The 20,320-nt window shown below is 46.5% G+C and overlaps 1 protein-coding gene across 1 annotated transcript in view; it reads right to left on the bottom strand.

Annotated features, from left to right (window-relative positions):
- LOC141053932 (uncharacterized) overlaps nucleotides 1-19,788 on the bottom strand; it is a 131,215-nt gene extending 111,427 nt beyond the window's left edge. The window contains exon 1 of the mRNA XM_073551101.1: nucleotides 19,621-19,788. The gene's annotated coding sequence lies outside the window, so the exon portion shown is untranslated. The remainder of the gene's footprint in view (nucleotides 1-19,620) is intronic.
- Between the last annotated feature and the right edge of the window lie 532 nt (nucleotides 19,789-20,320).

Below are 20,320 nucleotides of genomic sequence, written 5' to 3'. Positions count from 1 at the left end.
TAGTGTAGCTCCGCGGTGACACGGATAATGAGTATAGTAGTATAGGATAGTGTAGGTCCGCGGTGACACGGATAATGAGTATAGTAGTATAGGATAGTGTAGGTCCGTGGTGACACGGATAATGAGTATAGTAGTATAGGATAGTGTAGCTCCGCGGTGACACAGATAATGAGTATAGTAGTATAGGATAGTGTAGCTCCGCGGTGACACGGATAATGAGTATAGTAGTATAGGATAGTGTAGCTCCGCGGTGACACGGATAATGAGTATAGTAGTATAGGATAGTGTAGCTCCGCGGTGACACGGATAATGAGTATAGTAGTATAGGATAGTGTAGGTCCGCGGTGACACGGATAATGAGTATAGTAGTATAGGATAGTGTAGGTCCGTGGTGACACGGATAATGAGTATAGTAGTATAGGATAGTGTAGCTCCGCGGTGACACAGATAATGAGTATAGTAGTATAGGATAGTGTAGGTCCGCGGTGACACGGATAATGAGTATAGTAGTATAGGATAGTGTAGGTCCGTGGTGACACGGATAATGAGTATAGTAGTATAGGATAGTGTAGGTCCGCGGTGACACGGATAATGAGTATAGTAGTATAGGATAGTGTAGGTCCGCGGTGACACGGATAATGAGTATAGTAGTATAGGATAGTGTAGGTCCGCGGTGACACGGATAATGAGTATAGTAGTATAGGATAGTGTAGGTCCGCGGTGACACGGATAATGAGTATAGTAGTATAGGATAGTGTAGCTCCGCGGTGACACGGATAATGAGTATAGTAGTATAGGATAGTGTAGGTCCGCGGTGACACGGATAATGAGTATAGTAGTATAGGATAGTGTAGGTCCGCGGTGACACGGATAATGAGTATAGTAGTATAGGATAGTGTAGGTCCGCGGTGACACGGATAATGAGTATAGTAGTATAGGATAGTGTAGGTCCGCGGTGACACGGATAATGAGTATAGTAGTATAGGATAGTGTAGGTCCGTGGTGACACGGATAATGAGTATAGTAGTATAGGATAGTGTAGGTCCGCGGTGACACGGATAATGAGTATAGTAGTATAGGATAGTGTAGGTCCGCGGTGACACGGATAATGAGTATAGTAGTATAGGATAGTGTAGGTCCGCGGTGACACAGATAATGAGTATAGTAGTATAGGATAGTGTAGGTCCGCGGTGACACGGATAATGAGTATAGTAGTATAGGATAGTGTAGGTCCGCGGTGACACGGATAATGAGTATAGTAGTATAGGATAGTGTAGGTCCGCGGTGACACGGATAATGAGTATAGTAGTATAGGATAGTGTAGGTCCGCGGTGACACGGATAATGAGAATAGTAGTATAGGATAGTGTAGGTCCGTGGTGACTCGGATAATGAGTATAGTAGTATAGGATAGTGTAGGTCCGTGGTGACTCGGATAATGAGTATAGTAGTATAGAATAGTGTAGGTCCGCGGTGACACGGATAATGAGTATAGTAGTATAGGATAGTGTAGCTCCACGGTGACACGGATAATGAGTATAGTAGTATAGGATAGTGTAGGTCCGCGGTGACACAGATAATGAGTATAGTAGTATAGGATAGTGTAGGTCCGCGGTGACACGGATAATGAGTATAGTAGTATAGGATAGTGTAGGTCCGTGGTGACACGGATAATGAGTATAGTAGTATAGGATAGTGTAGGTCCGCGGTGACACGGATAATGAGTATAGTAGTATAGGATAGAGTAGGTCCGTGGTGACACGGATAATGAGTATAGTAGTATAGGATAGTGTAGCTCCGCGGTGACACGGATAATGAGTATAGTAGTATAGGATAGTGTAGCTCCGCGGTGACACGGATAATGAGTATAGTAGTATAGGATAGTGTAGGTCCGTGGTGACACGGATAATGAGTATAGTAGTATAGGATAGTGTAGGTCCGCGGTGACACGGATAATGAGTATAGTAGTATAAGATAGTGTAGGTCCGTGGTGACACGGATAATGAGTATAGTAGTATAGGATAGTGTAGCTCCGCGGTGACACGGATAATGAGTATAGTAGTATAGGATAGTGTAGGTCCGTGGTGACACGGATAATGAGTATAGTAGTATAGGATAGTGTAGGTCCGCGGTGACACGGATAATGAGTATAGTAGTATAGGATAGTGTAGCTCCGCGGTGACACGGATAATGAGTATAGTAGTATAGGATAGTGTAGGTCCGCGGTGACACGGATAATGAGTATAGCAGTATAGGATAGTGTAGGTCAGTGGTGATACGGATAATGAGTATAGCAGTATAGGATAGTGTAGGTCCGTGGTGACTCGGATAATGAGTATAGTAGTATAGAATAGTGTAGGTCCGCGGTGACACGGATAATGAGTATAGTAGTATAGGATAGTGTAGCTCCGCGGTGACACGGATAATGAGTATAGTAGTATAGGATAGTGTAGGTCCGCGGTGACACAGATAATGAGTATAGCAGTATAGGATAGTGTAGGTCCGCGGTGACACGGATAATGAGTATAGTAGTATAGGATAGTGTAGGTCCGCGGTGACACGGATAATGAGTATAGCAGTATAGGATAGTGTAGGTCCGCGGTGACACGGATAATGAGTATAGTAGTATAGGATAGTGTAGGTCCGTGGTGACACAGATAATGAGTATAGTAGTATAGGATAGTGTAGGTCCGCGGTGACACGGATAATGAGTATAGTAGTATAGGATAGTGTAGGTCCGCGGTGACACGGATAATGAGTATAGTAGTATAGGATAGTGTTGGTCCGCGGTGACACGGATAATGAGTATAGTAGTATAGGATAGTGTAGCTCCGCGGTGACACGGATAATGAGTATAGTAGTATAGGATAGTGTAGCTCCGCGGTGACACGGATAATGAGTATAGTAGTATAGGATAGTGTTGGTCCGCGGTGACACGGATAATGAGTATAGTAGTATAGGATAGTGTAGCTCCGCGGTGACACGGATAATGAGTATAGTAGTATAGGATAGTGTAGCTCCGCGGTGACACGGATAATGAGTATAGTAGTATAGGATAGTGTTGGTCCGCGGTGACACGGATAATGAGTATAGTAGTATAGGATAGTGTAGGTCCGCGGTGACACGGATAATGAGTATAGCAGTATAGGATAGTGTAGGTCCGCGGTGACACGGATAATGAGTATAGTAGTATAGGATAGTGTAGGTCCGCGGTGACACGGATAATGAGTATAGTAGTATAGGATAGTGTAGGTCCGCGGTGACACGGATAATGAGTATAGTAGTATAGGATAGTGTAGGTCCGCGGTGACACGGATAATGAGTATAGTAGTATAGGATAGTGTAGGTCCGCGGTGATATGGATAATGAGTATAGTAGTATAGGATAGTGTAGGTCCGCGGTGACACGGATAATGAGTATAGTAGTATAGGATAGTGTAGGTCCGCGGTGACATGGATAATGAGTATAGTAGTATAGGATAGTGTAGGTCCGTGGTGACACGGATAATGAGTATAGTAGTATAGGATAGTGTAGGTCCGCGGTGACACGGATAATGAGTATAGTAGTATAGGATAGTGTAGGTCCGCGGTGACATGGATAATGAGTATAGTAGTATAGGATAGTGTAGGTCCGTGGTGACACGGATAATGAGTATAGTAGTATAGGATAGTGTAGCTCCGCGGTGACACGGATAATGAGTATAATAGTATAGGATAGTGTAGGTCCGCGGTGACACGGATAATGAGTATAGTAGTATAGGATAGTGTAGGTCCGCGGTGACACGGATAATGAATATAGTAGTATAGGATAGTGTAGGTCCGCGGTGACACGGATAATGAGTACAGTAGTATAGGATAGTGTAGGTCCGTGGTGACATGGATAATGAGTATAGTAGTATAGGATAGTGTAGGTCCGCGGCAACACGGATAATGAGTATAGTAGTATAGGATAGTGTAGGTCCGCGGTGACACGGATAATGAGTATAGTAGTATAGGATAGTGTAGGTCCGCGGTGACACGGATAATGAGTATAGTAGTATAGGATAGTGTAGCTCCGCGGTGACACGGATAATGAGTATAGTAGTATAGGATAGTGTAGGTCCGCGGTGACATGGATAATGAGTATAGTAGTATAGGATAGTGTAGGTCCGCGGCAACACGGATAATGAGTATAGTAGTGTAGGTCCGCGGTGACACGGATAATGAGTATAGTAGTATAGGATAGTGTAGGTCCGTGGTGACATGGATAATGAGTATAGTAGTATAGGATAGTGTAGGTCCGTGGTGACACGGATAATGAGTATAGTAGTATAGGATAGTGTAGGTCCGCGGTGACATGGATAATGAGTATAGTAGTATAGAATAGTGTAGGTCCGTGGTGACATGGATAATGAGTATAGTAGTATAGGATAGTGTAGGTCCGCGGTGACATGGATAATGAGTATAGTAGTATAGGATAGTGTAGGTCCGTGGTGACACGGATAATGAGTATAGTAGTATAGGATAGTGTAGGTCCGCGGTGACACGGATAATGAATATAGTAGTATAGGATAGTGTAGGTCCGCGGTGACACGGATAATGAGTATAGTAGTATAGGATAGTGTAGGTCCGTGGTGACATGGATAATGAGTATAGTAGTATAGGATAGTGTAGGTCCGCGGCAACACGGATAATGAGTATAGTAGTATAGGATAGTGTAGGTCCGCGGTGACACGGATAATGAGTATAGTAGTATAGGATAGTGTAGGTCCGCGGTGACACGGATAATGAGTATAGTAGTATAGGATAGTGTAGGTCCGCGGTGACACGGATAATGAGTATAGTAGTATAGGATAGTGTAGCTCCGCGGTGACACGGATAATGAGTATAGTAGTATAGGATAGTGTAGGTCCGCGGTGACATGGATAATGAGTATAGTAGTATAGGATAGTGTAGGTCCGCGGCAACACGGATAATGAGTATAGTAGTGTAGGTCCGCGGTGACACGGATAATGAGTATAGTAGTATAGGATAGTGTAGGTCCGTGGTGACATGGATAATGAGTATAGTAGTATAGGATAGTGTAGGTCCGTGGTGACACGGATAATGAGTATAGTAGTATAGGATAGTGTAGGTCCGCGGTGACATGGATAATGAGTATAGTAGTATAGAATAGTGTAGGTCCGTGGTGACATGGATAATGAGTATAGTAGTATAGGATAGTGTAGGTCCGCGGTGACATGGATAATGAGTATAGTAGTATAGGATAGTGTAGGTCCGCGGTGACACGGATAATGAGTATAGTAGTATAGGATAGTGTAGGTCCGTGGTGACACGGATAATGAATATAGCAGTATAGGATAGTGTAGCTCCGCGGTGACACGGATAATGAGTATAGTAGTATAGGATAGTGTAGCTCCGCGGTGACACGGATAATGAGTATAGTAGTATAGGATAGTGTAGGTCCGCGGTGACACGGATAATGAGTATAGTAGTATAGGATAGTGTAGGTCCGCGGCAACACGGATAATGAATATAGCAGTATAGGATAGTGTAGGTCCGCGGCGACACGGATCTCCATCTAAACCCAAGTGTGTATGACGGGTATATGATACAGACTGCAGACGATGGAATAGATTATTATCCTCCTCTTGGTGGACACCACACATCGACCGCTGCACACTGAAATCGTGGATTCCTCCTAATTGTGTAAGTTACATTTTCGTCTTTAGTTTGGGATTTTTGGCCTCTGGCAATTTGACAATGATTGCACTTATCCTTCGTTGACTTTTTAGAACCTTATGTTCAAACTTTTACATCGGCCCATTTTCCTTTTAGTAATTTTTTAAAATGTAAAATTGACAGTTTATATATGTTTTGTCTAAAATACAAAGGAGACGTGTGACCTGTATCTTCAGGCCTATTACACATCATCTCATCATCAACTTGCTTAACTGTTTACAATAACAATAATTGGAGCAGGGGTGGCCAAACTTTTACATTCCACTGGTTATAGGTGTATATATATATATACTGTACTAACGTGTCATAATCAATACTTCCCAACTTTTGAAGAAGGGAAAGAGAGACAAAGGATGGCCACACCCCTGACCACACCCATTTCACAATTAGTCACACTCATGTCCACGCCCAGCCGCACCAATTTAGCACTGCTGATCACACTGACTGGTACTGAGGGCACAGTGGTGGGAATTATGGGCACAGTGGCTGGTACTGTGGGCACACTGACAGGTGCTGAGGAAAAAAAGAAAAAGAAAACAGAGAGAGAGAAAAATGAAAACAAAGAGAGAAAAAGAAAGGAGAGCAAGAGAGAAAGAAAGAACACAGAGAGGAGAATGGACAGAGAGAAAGAAGAACAGAGAGAGAGAAAGAAAGAGGGAAAAGAAAGCTAGAACAGAGAGTGAAAGAAAGAACAGAGAGGGAAAGAAAGAACAGAGATAAAGAAAGAGGAGAAAGAAAGAACAGAGAGAGAAAAAGAAAGAAAAAACACAGACAGAAAGAAAGAGGCGACAGAAAAAAAGAACAGAGAGAGAGAAAGAAAGGGGAAAGAAAGAACAAAGAAAGAACAGATAAAAAGAAAGAACAGAGACAGGAAGAAAGAACAGAGCCAGAAAGAGAAAGGAAGAACAGAGAGAGAGAGAGAAAGAGGAGAAAGAAAAAAAGAACAGAGAGAGAAAGAAAGAAGTGGCAGAAAGAAGAACAGAGGGAGAGCGAAAGAAAGAAGAGAAAGAAAGAACAGAGAGAGAATGAAAAAAGAAAGATTAGAGAGGGAAAGAAAGAAAGAACAGAGAAAAAGAAATAAAGAAAAAGAAAGAAAGAACAGAGAGAAAGAAAGAGGGGACAGAAAAAAAGAACAGAGAGAGAGAAAGAAAGAGGGGAAAGAAAGAAAGTAAGAAAGAGGGGAAAGAAAAAACACAGAGAGAGAACAGATAGAAAGAACAGAGAGAGAGTCAAAGAAAGAACAGAGAGAGAGAGAAAAAGAGGGGACAGAAAAAAAGAACAGAGGGAGAGCGAAAGAAAGAGGGGAAAGAAAGAAAGAACAGAGAGTAAGAAAGGGGAAAGAAAGAATAGAGAGAGAAAGAAAAAGAAAGAAAGAACAGAGCGATAGAAAGAAAGAAAGGGAAAAGAAAGAACAGAGAGAGAGAAAGAAAGAGAAAAAAAGAAAGAACAGAGAGTGAAAGAAAGAACAAAGAGAGGGAAAGAAAGAAAGAATGAAGATAAAGAAAGAGGAGAAAGAAAGAACAGAGAGAGAAAAAGAAAGAAAAAACACAGAGAAAGAAAGAGGGGACAGAAAAAAAACAGAGAGAGAGAAAGAATGGGGAAAGAAAGAACAAAGAAAGAACAGATAAAAAGAAAGAACAGAGAGAAAGAAAGAACAGTGACAGAAAGAGAAAGGAAGAACAGAAAGAGAGAAAGAAAGAGGGGAAAGAAAGAAAGAACAGAGAGAGAGAGAAAAAGAAAGGGGAAAGAAAGAACAGAAAGAAAGAGGGGAAAGAAAATAAAGAACAGATAGAGAAAGAAAGAGGTGGCAGAAAAAAGAACAGAGGGAGAGCGAAAGAAAGAAAGAAAGAAGGGAAAGAAAGAACAGAGAGAGAATGAAAAAACAGAGAAAAAGAAATAAAAAGAAAGAATGAAAGAACAGAGAAAGGGGACAGAAAAAAAGAATAGAGAGAGAAAGAAAGAGCGGAAAGAAAGAAAGAGAGGAAAGAAAGTAAGAAAGAGGGGAATGAAAGTACACAGAGAGAGAACAGATAGAAAAAACAGAGAGAGAGAAAGAACAGAGAGAGAAAGAAAGAGGGGACAGAAAAAAGAACAGAGGGAGAGCGAAAGAGGGGAAAGAAAGAACAGAGAGAGAAAGAAAGGAGAATGAAAGAAAGAAAGAAAGAATAGAGAGAGAGAAAGAAAGAACAGAGCGATAGAGATAAAAAGGGAAAAGAAAGAACAGAGAGAGAAAGAAAGAGAAAAAAAGAAAGAAAGAACAGAGAGAGAATGAAAAAAGAAAGATTAGAGAGGGAAAGAAAGAACAGAGAGAGAAAGAACGAGGGGACAGAAAAAAGAACAGAGAGAGAAAGAAAGAGGGGAAAGAAAGTAAGAAAGAGGGGAAAGAAGGAACACAGAGAGAGAACAGATAGAAAGAACAGAGAGAGAGAAAGAAAGAGGGAACAGAAAAAAGAACAGAGGGAGAGCGAAAGAAAGAGGAGAAAGAAAGAAAGAACAAAGAGAGAAAGAAAGGGGAAAGAATAGAGAGAGAGAGAGAGAAAAAGAAAGAAAGAAAGAACAGAGCAATAGAGAGAAAGAAAAGGAAAAGAAAGAACAGAGAGAGAAAAAAAGAGAAAAAAAGAAAGAAAGAACAGAGAGGGAAAGAAAGAACAGAGAGAGAATGAAAAAAGAAAGATTAGAGAGGGAAAGAAAGAAAGAACAGAGAGAGAAAGAAAGAGGGGACAGAAAAAAGAACAGAGAGACAGAAAGAAAGAGGGGAAAGAAAGAGGAAAGAAAGTAAGAAAGAGGGGAAAGAAAGAACACAGAGAGAGAACAGATAGAAAGAACAGAGAGAGAGAGAAAGAGGGGACAGAAAAAAGAACAGAGGGAGAGTGAAATAAAGAGGGGAAAGAAAGAAAGAACAAAGAAAGAAAGAAAGGGGAAAGAAAGAATAGAGAGAGAAAGAAAGAAAGAACAGAGAGAGAGAAAGAAAGAGGGGACAGAAAAAAGAACAGAGGGAGAGCGAAAGAAAGAAAGAACAGAGAGAAAGAAAGGGGAAAGAAAGAAAGAATAGAGAGAGAAAGAAAGAACAGAGCGATAGAGAGAAAGAAAGGGAAAAGAAAGAACAGAGAGAGAAAGAGAGGGAAAAGAAAGAACAGAGAGAGAAAGAAAGAGGAAAAAAAGAAAGAAAGAACAGAGAGTGAAAGAAAGAACAGAGAGAGGGAAAGAAAGAAAGAACAGAGATAAAGAAAGAGGAGAAAGAAAGAACAGAGAGAGAAAAGGAAAGAACAGAGAAAGAAACAGAGAGAGAAAGAAAGAAATAAAGAAAGATTCTATAAAGATACTATAGCAACCCGGTTCCCTTTGTAATGCCCACCTGAGCCTCCCAGTGCAGGACATATCAAGATCCGCTCACATGGCCGGCATCCCAGAATTCCAAGGTGATCCCGCTGTCCACGCTGTCGGAGGAGGACACAGTGATGGATCTGAAGCATTCCTTGGAGTGCCTCCATGGTTCCGTCACAATCTCCTCATGAAATTACCTAATTTCCGGTCATCTTCCAGCACATCACTTCCGGTGGAACGTCATGTGCGAGTTTTAAAGTGCTCCTCAGGGCTCCGCCGTGTACTCCTGTGTCCGCGGGAAAAGCCCGCTTTGTATGCCTCATACACACTTGGCTCTGCTCCGTACATCCCGTACACACATGACTACACTCCGTACACCCCATAAACACATGGCTCCGATTGGCATACCCCATACACACGCGGCTCCGCTCTGTACACCAAATACACACACTCCTCTCCGCACACCTCGTACACACACGGCTCCGCTACGTACACCAAATACACACACTCCGCTCCGCACACCTTGTACACACACGGCTCCACTCCGCACACCTCATACACACGTGGCTCTGTACACCTCGAACAGATGTGGATTCGCTCCGCACACGCAGCTCTGCTCTGTACACCTCATACACACACAGCTCCGCACACCTAGTACACACGCGGCTCCGCTCTGTACACCTCCTACACACGCAGCTTTGCTCCGTACACCTCGTACACACGTGGCTCTGCTTTGTACACCTCGTACACACACGGCTCGGCTCTGTACACAAAGTACACACGTGGCTCTGCTTTGTACACCTCGCACCCATGCGGCTCCGCTCCGTACACCTCGTATACACGGCTCCGCTCTGTACACCAAGTACACACGGGGCTCTGCTTTGTACACCTCGAACATGCGCGGCTCTACTCCGTACACCTTGTACACACAGGGCTCCACTTCGTACACCTCATACACACACGGCTCCGCTCTGTACACCAAGCACACACACGGCTCTACTCTGTACACCTCGTACACATGTGGCTCTGCTCTGTACACCTCGTACACATGCGGCTCTGCGCCGTACACCTCGTACACACACGGTTCTGCTCTGTACACCAAGTACACATGGGGGTCTGCTCTGTACACCTCGCACCCACGCGGCTCTGCTCCGTACAACTTGTACACACAGGGCTCCGCTTCGTACACCTCATACACGCAGGGCTCCGTACACCTCGTACACACGGCTCTGCTCCGTACACCTCGTACACACGCGGCTCTGCTCTGTACACCTCGTACACACATGGCTCCACTCCGTACACCTCGTACACATGGCTCCGCTCTGTACACCAAGTGCACACGCGGCTCTGCTCTGTACACCTCGTACACACGCGGCTCCACTCCGTACAACTCGTACACACGCGGCTTCGCTCCGTACACCTCGTAGACACACGGCTACGCTCTGCACACCAAGTACATATGCGGCTCTGCTCTGTACACCTCGTACACACACGGCTCCGCTCCGTACACGCAGGGCCGGTTTTAGGCAAAGTGGGGTCCTAGGCAAAGTTTAAAATGGGGCCCCAAATGCTAACATATTGCACCTCACACAGAAGCATTTCGGCTGTACAGTAGTTATATGCGCTGAGTTCAGGCTGCTAAATGAGTGTGATCGACAATATTGAAATCATTCAACACTTGTTTCCCGGCCTCTTTCCACTGCCTGAGAAAGAATGATGGAGACAGACCAATAACTAATGGATCACTAACAGATCACCATACAGTATCATGTTATCAGCAGCACATCTACAGTTTACACCCCATAGTCCTCCATAATGTATAATACACTCCTCATAGTCCTACATATATTAAAATACACTGCTCAGTCCTCCATAAAGTATAATACTCTCCTCATAGTGTTCTGTCCCCACTTAATGGCGATTAAAGGTATGCAGACATGTAAGTGAGAGAAGTTCCTACCTTTGTGTATCCAATAAGCGAGGCAGACATGACCCTTAGCAGCTTCTCAGATAAGCATACACGCGTTGTGATGAAGAACAATGTTGGTTTATTCCGTAGATAACGATCCAAACATTACATTGAGTCTCTTGCATGGAGCTTGTCTCTGGAGTCGCTACTTGCGGGTCAAAAGACTTTGCTTCCTCAGCTCATGAGGGAGAACAGTTCTCTCAGGTAAGATGTCTGCCGATGACTGAGCAAACAGGAAGAGAAGAGGCTGAAGAGAAGCCCCTCCCCATAGGCCGAACAAGGAAAGACTGAGGAACTAAATGGTCTGGCCAGTAGATGGCAGCAGAGACAAGCGAAAAAACATAAATACATTTCTTTAACTAGAAACATGCATGGAACAGCACACTCCCCGTCTGGAATTCACTATGGGGATTCCACTATTGTCCATAATAATAATAAACCTAAAAGAGAGGGCATGTTAAATGCAACAATTAAAGTTCAAAAAATCAGAAAAACGGCCAAACTTCGGGTGCATAACGCTCATCCCGTAGTGGCGCTCTCGATAGGCAGTAAGAGGACGAGTTCATGGATTGGCCTCGCAAAGATCTTCGTCTCACCCTTCCTAAAGACCCTCAGCTCGACCTTCCGCACGTTGCCGTCCTGGCTAGGCAGTGTCCTGGTAACAAGTCCCAGAGGCCAGTCAGTCCTTTCATGATGATGACGGATCAGTAAGACTGTAACGTGGTGTTTGTTGGGAATGATGAGAGGATTTTGCTCTGCGACACCGAAACGAGCCTGGCTTAAACGACCGCCAACCCTCAGTAAGCCGAAGCTGTCCATTACTGGGTTTAAATTGGCGAGGGGGCTTCTTAATGGAATCTGCTGTTTGTTGTTTAAGCACTTCCATTCGGTGGCGAATTCGCTCTGTTGGAGGTGGCGTATAATGAGGGACTCACTACGGGAGATGTCCTCAGCAGAAAGAGGTCTGTGGCATACATGCCAGCGATGACAGTCCTTGTCTTTAAAGTCTGCACGATAACATCTGGCGATGTGCACTAACCTGGCAACAGTCCTGACGAGTCTTAACCAGCTGGAGAAACGTTCAAAACGTTGGCAGCTGAGGTTGGATGTTTTCTCAGCACTGGTGGTCAGGGTATGGACCTCAGTTCGGACATCTGGATCGTTGTCTGGATCTAGGATGCTGAAGTCTTCCTGGACACCTTCTTCTGACTGTCTCAGCAGGAACTCTGGACCTGTAAGCCAAGAAGAGTTAACGAAAGAAGATATAGACATGGGTCTGGTTGCAAGATCTGCTGGATTCAGCTCCGATGGTACGTAACGCCATTGTTCCGGTTTGGAGGATCTCCTGATCCTTTCGATGCGGTTACTGACATACACGTAGAATCGTCTCGATGTATTGTAGATGTAACCCAAAACGACCTTGCTGTCGGTGTAGAATTGGACCTCATCTATTTCGATACACAGTTCTTGTAGTATGAAGTCAGCAATTTCCACTGCCAAGACGGCTCCACAGAGTTCGAGTCTGGGGATGGTGTGGTCGGGCTTCGGGGCTAGCTTCGCCTTGCCGAACACCAATTCGACGTAGCTTTGCCCGCTGGCGTCTATCACCTTCAGGTATGCAACCGCCGCTATGGCTTCTGTGGAGGCGTCTGAAAAGACGTGGAGTTCTTTCCTTCCGCTAGAGGCAAGGGAGATTTTGGTGTAGCATCTCGGGATGTGAATATTGTTCAATCCGCACAATGACTGTTTCCAAGTTTCCCATTTTTTCTCTTTGTCGGAGGGGAGCGGGGTATCCCAATCCTTGACAGTTTCAGATAGTTGTCTCAACAAGGATTTGCCTTGTATGGTGATGGGCGCCACGAACCCCAGCGGGTCAATTAAGCTGTTCACTATGGAGAGGACACCACGTTTTGTGAACGGTTTGTCCGAGCAATTCACTTGAAACCCGAAGGAGTCGGCTGCGAGATCCCATCTGATGCCTAGGCTCCTCTGCACGGGTGGGCTGTCTAGCCCCAAGTCAATGTCCTTGAATCCAGGGGCGTGATCACCCGAATCAAAGGCTCTCATTACGGTCGGGCTGTTTGAAGCGATTTTATGAAGCCTGAGCCTTGCCTGGGCCAGCATACCTTGGGTCCTCTTGAGCAAATCAATGGCTGCTTCTTCAGTGGGCAGTGATTTGAGCCCGTCGTCTACATAGAAGTCTCTTTCAACGAAGTCTCTTGCGTCTGTGCCATACTCAGACTCTCCCTCTGATGCGGTCCTTCGGAGACCGTAGGTTGCTACTGCGGGTGAAGGGCTGTTCCCGAAGACATGGACTCTCATTCGGTATTCCACCATCTCTTTGTTGGTGTCGTTGTCCTTGAACCACAGGAATCTGAGGAAGTTCCGGTGGTCCTCCCTGACTAGGAAACAGTGGAACATCTGTTCGATATCGGCAGTGATGGCGACGAGTTCTTTCCGGAACCTCAGCAACACTCCTACTAAGTTGTTCGTCAGGTTGGGACCTGTGAGGAGGACATCGTTGAGTGATACGCCTCCATGTTTGGCGCTGGAGTCAAAGACAACCCTGATTTGGTTCGGTTTCCGTGGGTGGTAGACACCAAATGAAGGCAGATACCAGCACTCTTCGTTCTTCTTCACGGGAGGAGCGGGTTCCGTGTGGTTGTTGCGAAATATTCTGTCCATAAAGGCGACAATATGCTCCCTCATTTCAGGTTTGTGGTTCGTTGAACGTTGAAGAGAGTTGAATCTGTTCTGAGCTTGGTCTCGGTTGTTTGGCAGTCTTACCCTGGTGGATCGGAAGGGTAATGGAGAGACCCAGTGGTCGGTTTTGTCCTTAGAGAACTCACGGTCCATTATGTCGATGAATTCTCTGTCCTCCACTGACAAGGCTACTTTATCGTCGTCCTTGGTGATGTGAAAGACTGATCTTCCCAAGTTGTCGGTACGCAGAGAAGAAGTGATGTCAGGCAGCTGTATTGAGTCTGGGGGCTTCTCTTTCACTTCATAGTGATGAGGACATGGCCTTAGGCAGGTTGTGCGTCCATCTCCATGGACGTAGGTCCTGAAGGAGTCGATTTCTGATCGATCAACGCACACGTTTCCTATGACTACCCATCCGAGGTCCAGTCTCTGGGCGTATGGTGCGTAGTCAGGTCCGTTGCACTGTTGTCGCACCTTGTGTACCCTCAGGTTGTCTCTGCTGAGCAGGAGTAGAATCTCCGCGTTGTTGTCCATAGGTGGGATGACGCTTGCGAGGTGCTTCAGGTGCGGCTGATGAAGTACAGCTTCTGGGGTAGGAATTTCACTCCTATGGCTGGGTATTTGGTCACATTCAACTAGCGTTGGCAGAGGTATTTCAGTCTTCCCGTTGATAGGAGAAGCGATGAATCCCTGGGCTCTTCTGCCGCTAGTCTCTATGCGGCCTGAGCAGGTGTTCAAGGTGTAGGGCTCTGATGGTCCACTAATTCCGAAGGCTTCAAAGAATTTGGCTCCTGCCAGGGACCGGTTGCTTTGGTCGTCTATGATGGCATACACCTTCATTGCCTTTTCTGGATGTCCTTCGGGGTAAACCTTGATGAGGCATATTCGGGCGCAACATTTCTCCATGCGGCCCTCTCCACATACTTCTGAGCATGAGCAGGAGACAGTTGTGGCGGTGTCGGTCTGATTCTGTGGCTCCCCGCCATGACTTGGAGCGGGAGCGGTGGTGACTGCAGCCGGTGTGTCTCTAGCTATTCGGGTTGAATGCATGGCTGAAACATGCTTTTCGCTGTGGCACTCCCCACACTTGACTGTGGATTTGCAGTCCTCGGCCATGTGCTCAAGTGATGCGCAGCATTTGAAGCAAACCCCGAGCTCTGTGAGGATCTTCTTGCGCTCCTGTAGGGTTTTGGATCTAAACCCTTTGCACTTGGTCAACGAGTGTGGCTTCTTGTGGATGGGACATTCACGATTAAAGGATTTATCTCGTGATGAGACGATGTTCTGTTCGTCTGTGGGCGTTGCAGGTGACGGTAGCTCGGTCTTCCTAATGCTCACAGCTCTCTTAGTGTCTCTGCGTTTGTTTGTGGTGTTTTCATACCTTGGCGCAGGAGTTGGTGCGGCTGTCGAAGCGTTGGACTCTAGGAAGTCGAGGCTGGGGTCATTCCTCATCTGGGCCTGTCCATCGATGAACCTGCAGAAGTGGATGAATGGAGGGAAGGTAATGTCGTTCACTCTTTTGTATCTTGATACTGACATTGCCCACTTTTCCTGCAGGCTGTATGGCAGCTTCACCACGATCGGGTTTACTCCATGGGCTGAATCCAGATAGCACAGCCCAGACAGACGAGGGTCTCTTTTGGCGAGCTCCAGCTCCATTAGCAGGTCACTTAGGTCTTGCAGCTTGTGGACGTCTTTAAGGTTGATCTTTTGGAAATCCTGCAGTCTCTTGAATAAGGCTTTCTCTATTGCCTCTGCGCTGCCAAAGGTGCGTTCCAGCCTTTGCCATGCGGCAGCGAGACCTGCTTCTGCTTGTCCCACGTGGACCGCTCTGAGGCTCCTGACGCGGGTTGAAGAGCTTGGACCTAACCACTTTATCAGGAGGTCAAGTTCCTGTTCTTCAGTTAGGTTGAGATTGGCGATGGCTGCCTTAAAGGTTGCTTTCCAGGCCCTGTAGCTCTCTGCACGATCATCAAACTTCGTAAGACTGGTGTTGATTAGCTCTCTGCTCACCATGAACCTGGCGAACTCGGACATATCCAACTTCTCACCACTCGTTGCCACGATGACTCGTGATGCCCCTGGGGCGTATGGGCCGCCTGGTGTGAATGGATGAGCTGTTCCCGGATAGAATGATGTTGCTGCAGGGTTGAGCTGTGGTTTAGCCCTTGAAGAATCTGACGAATACCGCTTGAGCTGTGAAGGTGGGTCAGGAAACACTTGGTTGCCATCTTGTGGTGGTGACTGTGTTTGAGAAGGTATCTCTGGGTGACTGTCATTAATTAGCTCGGGTGCCTTCGAGGGTACTGGCGCCTCTGGAAGTACGTTGGAGGTTTTGGTGTCGTCGACTTGGACGGTACTGTAGACCGGGGTTGCTACAGGTAGCTGGTTTAGTACATAGTCTTTCGTGCGATTGACTGGATCGTCTGATTCCAGTGGTGGCGAGTTAGCTGCATCAGGACCTTGGATCAACGCCTGCTCAAGTAGTCTCACTTTAGCTAATGCGACCTCCTCTTCCATCTGTGACCGAAGAATCTTCAGCTGAGCCTCCGCTTCTGCTTCTGCTCTCTTGGCTTCCACTTCTGCCCTTTTTGCTTCCACTTCTGCCCTTTTTGCTTCCATGTCTGCTTCTGCCCTTTTTGCCTCTGCCTTAGCTTCTCTCTCAGTGAAAGAACGTCTCACTCTGGATTCCTCTGCCTTTATGCGGGCCTCTAGTATCCTGTCGCTCATGGTTGAACTTCTTGAGGACGATGCCCTGGATGACCGAGAGGAACGTTTAGATGAGGTCGTTCGGTGTGACCTGGTTTCTTGCAGGTGAGAGATACGGTGTTCAGCCTTGTTTATGGCATGTTGGACCTTGGCGTCTCTCTCCTTGTCCGTCTCTAGCGCCTCACTGAGGTCTGGAAGAGCTTCATCAGAATTAAAATCTTTTAGAAGAGCGATGTACTTTGCTGATAGTCTCTTGTACCTTTCACGGGCGGTGTTCAGCCGCTCCATGACGGATTGCAAGCTTGCGGCGTTGCCTGATGAGGATTCGAGTCTTGACATATAGGAGGTGACGCATTCCCACTGTTCTTCCAGGTGATCACATAGCTCATCTTTCATATTGTGATAGTTTTCAAGCACCTTTATAGTTGGTTTGGCAGAACGTTTTGGTCGAGTGACTTGGTCTGCTTGAGATGTGGGGTCTGCCGGCAAGCTAGTCTTTTGACTGTTCTGTCCCCACTTAATGGCGATTAAAGGTATGCAGACATGTAAGTGAGAGAAGTTCCTACCTTTGTGTATCCAATAAGCGAGGCAGACATGACCCTTAGCAGCTTCTCAGATAAGCATACACTCGTTGTGATGAAGAACAATGTTGGTTTATTCCGTAGATAACGATCCAAACATTACATTGAGTCTCTTGCATGGAGCTTGTCTCTGGAGTCGCTACTTGCGGGTCAAAAGACTTTGCTTCCTCAGCTCATGAGGGAGAACAGTTCTCTCAGGTAAGATATCTGCCGATGACTGAGCAAACAGGAAGAGAAGAGGCTGAAGAGAAGCCCCTCCCCATAGGCCGAACAAGGAAAGACCGAGGAACTAAATGGTCTGGCCAGTAGATGGCAGCAGAGACAAGCGAAAAAACATAAATACATTTCTTTAACTAGAAACATGCATGGAACAGCACACATAGTGCTCCATATAGTGTAATGTACCGCCATAGTCATCCATGTAGTACAATTCACTTCCCATAGTATAATGCACCGCATAGTTCTTCATATAAAGTATTCCCCATAGTCCTCGATACAGTATAATGCAGCCCACATATAGTATAATGCAGCCACCCCGTAGAGCATAATACAGCTCCCCACAGAGTATAATGTAACCCCCCATAGACTATAATGCAGCCCCCCTCTTATAGTATAACACAGCCACCCCTTAGAGAATAAAGCAGCTACCCCACAGAGTATAATGCAGCCACTCCACAGAATATAATATAACCCCCCATAGAATATAATGCAGCCCCCCTCATATAGCATAATGCCGCCCCTCCATAGAATACAATGTAGCCATCCTCATATAGTAAAATGCAGCCCCCATAGAATATAATAAATATAATACAGCCCCCCCATAGAATATAATGTAGCCCCCATATTATATAACACAGCCTTCCTCATAGAATATAATGTAAAATGTATCCCCCATGGTATATAGCAGCACAGCCCACCATGGTATATAGCAACACAGCCCACCATGGTATATAGCAACACAGCCCACCATGGTTTACAGCAGCACAGCCCAACATGGTAAATAGCAGCACAGCCCACCATGGTATATAGCAGCACAGCCCACCATGGTATATAGCAGCACAGCCCACCATGGTATATAGCAGCACAGCCCACCATGGTATATAGCAGCACAGCCCACCATGGTATAAAGCAACACAGCACACCATGGTATATAGCAGCACAGCCTACCATGGTATATAGCAGCACAGCCCACCATGGTATATAGCAGCACCACCCACCATAGTATATAGCAGCACCGCCCACCATGGAATATAGCTGGACAGCCCCACCATGGTATAAAGCAGGACAGCCCCACCATGGTATATAGCAGGACAGCCCCACCATGGTATATAGCAGCACAGCCCACCATGATATATAGCAACACAGCCCACCATGGTATATAGCAGAACCACCCACCATAGCATATAGCAGCACCACCCACCATGGAATATAGCTGGACAGCCCCACCATGGTATATAGCAGGACAGCCCCACCATGGTATATAGCAGGACAGCCCCACCATGGTATATAGCAGCACAGCCCCACCATGGTATATAGCAGCACAGCCCCACCATGGTATATAGCAGCGCAGCCCACCAAGGTATATAGCAGCACAGCCCACCATGGTATATAGCAACACAGCCCACCATGGTATATAGCAGCACAGCCCAACGTGGTATATAGCAACACAGCCCACCATGGTATATAGCAACACAGCCCACCATGGTATATAGCAGCACAGCCCACCAAGGTATATAGCAACACAGCCCACCATGGTATATAGCAGCACAGCCCAACGTGGTATATAGCAACACAGCCCACCATGGTATATAGCAACACAGCCCACCATGGTATATAGCAGCACAGCCCACCAAGGTATATAGCAACACAGCCCACCATGGTATATAGCAGCACAGACCACCATGGTATATAGCAGCACAGACGACCATGGTATATAGCAACACAGCCCACCATGGTATATAGCAGCACAGCCCACCATGGTATATAGCAACACAGCCCACCATGGTATATAGCAGCACAGCCCACCATGGTATATAGCAACACAGCCCACCATGGTATATAGCAGCACAGCCCACCATGGTATATAGCAGCACAGCCCACCATGGTATATAGCAACACAGCCCACCATGGTATATAGCAACACAGCCCACCATGGTATATAGCAGCACAGCCCCACCATGGTATATAGCAACACAGCCCACCATGGTATATAGCAACACAGCCCACCATGGTATATAGCAACACAGCCCACCATGGTATATAGCAGCACAGCCCACCATGGTATATAGCAACACAGCCCACCATGGTATATAGCAGCACAGCCCACCATGGTATATAGCAACACAGCCCACCATGGTATATAGCAGCACAGCCCACCATGGTATATAGCAACACAGCCCACCATGGTATATAGCAGCACAGCCCACCATGGTATATAGCAACACAGCCCACCATGGTATATAGCAACACAGCCCACCATGGTATATAGCAGCACAGCCCACCATGGTATATAGCAACACAGCCCACCATGGTATATAGCACCCCCCTGAGAATGGCCCCACAGTCCAGTACTCACACTGATATATTTAAATAAAAAAGAAAAACACACTCCTCACCTTCACCTCGTGCCCGCACTGCAGGCTCCTGCTCTGTCCTGGCACACCGTGAGAGTGACGATGACGTCATCGCACACCCACTGCGTCAGAGGCAGAGCGGGGAATGATGGGAGAGGGAGCGTCAGCTGACGCTCTCTCCTCCATTATTGCGGCGGTGGGGGGAGTCGGCACTGGGGGCAGGCGGCGCCCCATAGCAGCGGTGTTATGTGACACTAGCTGGGAGCCCAGGGGGAGCGGGGGCCCTAGGCAGCTGCCTGGTTTTCCTGCCCCTAACGCCAGCCCTGCGTACACCTCGTACACACGTGGCTCCATATACCTCGTACAAGCGCAGCTCCGCTCTGTACACCTCGAAAAAAAGGCTCTGCTCCATACAGCTCATACAGATGTGGCTCCGTACACCTCGTACACACGTGGCTCTGTACACCTTGTACACACGGGGGGTGTGGCTCAGTGCAGTGCGGGAAAAATAGAGTCCCGGGCGGGACGCGGGTGAGGGGGGTCAAAAACGGGACTGTCCCACGAGAATCGGGATGGTCGGGAGCTATGCATAATCCTGTGTGTATATACATATATACAGTATGTGGGGGCTCCGGCAATGATGGACTCAGTTATTTATAAGGAGCTTGTTATGTGGCGGCCCCATATACCGGGGAGGAGACATCTGTCGGGGTCTGTTAGACATTTTCTGGGGTGATTTTCC

This window comes from Dendrobates tinctorius, unplaced genomic scaffold (genome assembly GCF_039654945.1).
Source record: "Dendrobates tinctorius isolate UK_male_01 unplaced genomic scaffold, ASM3965494v1 ptg000173l, whole genome shotgun sequence".
Lineage (NCBI taxonomy): Eukaryota > Metazoa > Chordata > Amphibia > Anura > Dendrobatidae > Dendrobates > Dendrobates tinctorius.
Note: the sequence above shows the minus strand (reverse complement) of the source record. Positions and strands in the feature narration are given on the sequence as shown.